General features: G+C 52.5%; 1 non-coding gene across 1 annotated transcript; it reads left to right on the top strand.

Annotated features, from left to right (window-relative positions):
* Window positions 1-295: 295 nt before the first annotated feature.
* On the top strand, window positions 296-367 carry Trnag-ucc. Its single transcript has one exon. It is a non-coding gene; the product is annotated as a tRNA-Gly (tRNA).
* The last annotated feature ends 3304 nt before the right edge of the window (window positions 368-3671 follow it).

Genomic DNA, 3671 nt, shown 5'->3' with positions numbered 1-3671 from the left:
TGCGGGGCGCGGGGGACAGCGACGGCCGCGGACACCGGGCACACCGGGCACCGCAGGCTGGTGAGCCTTTGACCCGGAAGTTGAGCTGCCCAAGCGGCGGTTCTTGATTGGATAACGTCAGGCCGGAACCAATAGCCTTGAAGTGGTAGGGGGGATAGGCGGGCGCGACACGGTCTAGAAGGTTGGGTGGAGGAGGCCTTGGGCCTCGAGTCCTGGAAGACCCACACCCCTACGTATGTTGGGCTCATCCGGTGTCCGCTTTGTTAAATAGACGTGGAGCTACCTCTTCTATCAGGCGTTGGTGGTATAGTGGTGAGCATAGCTGCCTTCCAAGCAGTTGACCCGGGTTCGATTCCCGGCCAACGCACTTTTTTTTTTTTTTTCCCCCTTATTCACTTCACAAATCCAGACATTGCCATTTGTGCTTAATCTCTCAAAAAGTTACTCTTAGCCGGCCGTGGTGGCGCACGCCTTTAATTCCAGCACTCGGGAGGCAGAGGCAGGCTGATCTCTGTGAGTTCAAGGCCAGCCTAGTCTACATAGTGTAGTTCCAGGACAGCTGGGGCTACAGGAAGACCCGTCTCAAAAAGACCAAAAACAAACAAACAAACAAAAACCGAGAGAAAACCCGGAAAGCTAAGGAAAAGTCCCTAAATACAGAAATAAAGAACAGACCTGGGATTGCTATTGTAGACAGTTTTGTTCTTAATTTATGATTTTGTATTTTAAATGTGTTTTTTGTTGTTGTTTTTTATCTATTTGAGACAGGGTCTCCCTGCAGCCCCAGCTGTCCTGGAACTCACTATGTGGACCAGACTGGCCTTGAACTCACAGAGATCCGCCTGCCTCTGCCTCCCGGGTGCTGGGATTAAAGGCGTGCGCCACCACGCCCGGCATTCTCACTTACTTTTAATAGTACATAATTAGAACCTCCGCACCGGATCGAACCTGGGAGCTCCCGCAAGCACGGAAACCCCAGGGCCAGCTTGAGGTGATAACAATGTTGCCAACGCTGTTTACATTGTATTTCCTATTGCAAACACTGTAACCCCGGTCAACAGTGGTCACTTCTCTGCCTGCTGCAGAGGGAAACGAAAGAGGAAAATAAAGAAGTGATTACACAACCACCTCCAGCACCACAGCTGCGCACATGCACAATAAAGAAAAATGTGATGTCGGGCTAGAGAGACGCTCAAGGGAGCACTGGCTGCTCTGGCAGAGGCCGAGTTCAGTTCCCAGCATCCACATGGCGGCTAACAACAGTCTGTACCTCCTGTTCCTGGGGATCCGACGCCCTCTTCTAGCCTCCCCAGGCATTGCACACCTATGGTGCACTCACATGCTGGCAATACACTCATACACATAAACCATAAAACAAACCCTGTCTCAATTTTTAAAAAAGAGCTTTTTGGTCTTTTTGAGACAGGATCTCCCTCCAGCCCCAGCTGGCCTGGCACTCAGAGATCCGCCTACCTCTGCCTCTGGAGTGCTGGGATTAAAGGCATGTGCCACCAAGCCAGGCTAATTTAAAAATTTGGTCAGCCAGTCATAGTGCTCGGTCTTTAACCCCAGCACTCTAAAAGCCGAGGCAGGAAGGTCTCTGTAAGTTGTAGGCCAGCCTGGTCTACAATATTGAATTCCAGATCAGCCAGAGCTACACAGTAAGACCCTATCAAAAAAAAAAAAAAAAAATCCTGTCTCTAAATAATAACCACAGAAATCTTTTGGAGAGCGAGATACAATTTGGTTCCTGAAGGACTGACCATTGCTTAATAAGTGGCAATTAATTAGCCATCTGTATTCTCAGATACATAAGTTACTGTCATGTTCCCTCAGTAACTGAGTTGGCTCTTTATTGCTACATTTTGGATATGATGTTGCCCAATGGGTCCTTCCCTCTCCAGGAATTTTCCCTGAGAGCCGCTTGTTACATTTTCAAAGGGCTGCACATCTTCCTGGCTTCCCTCCCAAGCCTTAGGGGTTCTGCCCTTCTGCCCCAGGGTTGGTCATCCTGCCTCCTCCCCTCACTGGGCTCCCAGAGAATCTCATCTCTATTTAACGAGGGAGGCAGGGCCTCACATAGCCCAGGCTGGTTCCAAACTCACTATGTAGCCAAGGATGCCCCTGAACTCCTCCTGATCTACCTGTCTCTATCTCCAGAGGGCTGGGATGACAGGCATGTGCCACCAAGCCTGGTTTATGGGGCGCTGCTCATGAACCCAGGGCCTTGCACATGGTGGGTGTGCACTTCACCCCTGGGCCCAGGTCACAACCTGAACTTCAATGTCAAAGTGTGTAATTGGGACTTAGAGGTGTCCTCTGGGGTCAGGGGCCCCAGGCCTGGCTGGGGAGTTCTAACAAGACAGGATCAGGAGTTCAAGTTATCTTTAGCTACAGGGTGAGTTTCAGGCCAGCCTGAGCTACATTAGATCAGGAAGGAAGGAAGGAAGGAAGGAAGGAAGGAAGGGAGGGAGGGAGGGATTTAGGGAGGGAGGGAAAGAGAGACAGAGAGGAGAGGGAGGGAGGGGAAGGCTGTGGGTCTATCTCTAGGATATGGGGAGGGGTACCAGTCCCACAGTGTCTCTACTATGAGCTCTGCAGTTTCTTCCCTGGAATTTGACCAAACTCCAGCCAGGGCTTCCATACTGGCTTTGCGGCAAAGGGTCCCCAATTCCAGGGGGCACCCCACCTTGTAATAGGAGTCTCCCCAGGAAGCTAGGCCCAAGGGAAGCTGCCTGCACTCCAAACTTGCAATAAAAGCCCCTCACAATGTAATACAGCAGCAGAGAGGAGGGGAAAGGGGAGGGATGGGTGGAGGTAGATAGAGGAGAGTGAGGGAAGGGGACCCCCACGACCCGGAAGGGCACAGGCCACTGCAGGAGGGAGAGCTCATAGAGGGGCACCCAGAAAGGCCTTGGTCCTGTCTGCCCCCCTCCAGCTGTGATCCAGATGGATGGAGAAAGCGGTGGGCAACCACCTGATTGAGATCCCCGCCCCCGGAAGCCACGCCCCCAGCCACACACCCTCCTCCCTTCTGGTCCCTTCTGGGAGCCAACCCCTCCCTTTAACCCCGCCCCCTAGAAGACCCTCCCCTCCAAGCCCCTCCCCCTTCCTCCTCCTCTTCCTCCTCCTCCTCCTACCCCTTCCCCTCAGCTTGCTCCTTGTGCCTGGCAGGAACGTGTAGCGTGTGAACCTTCCACCTTGTGGCCAGGAAACAAAGGGAAAAGGAAAGGAAGGTTCTGGGGCTCTGTCTTCCTCCGAGACACGCTCCCGTGTCTTGACGCCCCTGCTCCGTCCCCCCAGGCGACGCCCATTGCACACTGGCTGGAGCTCGGTCCAACCATCAAGCTGTTCCCAGGCCTCCTCGCTTTCAGGGTCTCTTTGTGGCTGTGATCAAAAGCCCAGTCCTGAGGCCTAGTCGTGACCCCACCTCTTCTCCATCTTCATATCTGGGGGCCTTGGTTCATTTCCCATTTCATTTTATTATTTTGAGCGTACGCACGCAGTATATGTGTGGATATTAAAGGCCAATTGCAGGAGTCCATTCTCAACTTCTACCCTGTGTAGGCTCTCAGGCTTGGCGGTGATTGAATTCTTTTTTTTTTTTTTTTTTTTTTTTTTTTGGAGAGGGGGTCCCCGGTGACCCTCAGTTGTCCTGAACCTCATTAGGT

The sequence above is a fragment of the Nannospalax galili genome, unplaced genomic scaffold (genome assembly GCF_000622305.1).
Source record: "Nannospalax galili isolate Female #2095 unplaced genomic scaffold, S.galili_v1.0 scaffold77, whole genome shotgun sequence".
Classification (NCBI taxonomy): domain Eukaryota; kingdom Metazoa; phylum Chordata; class Mammalia; order Rodentia; family Spalacidae; genus Nannospalax; species Nannospalax galili.
The sequence above is the reverse complement of the archived record's forward strand: the minus strand, read 5'-3'. Positions and strand labels throughout refer to the sequence as shown.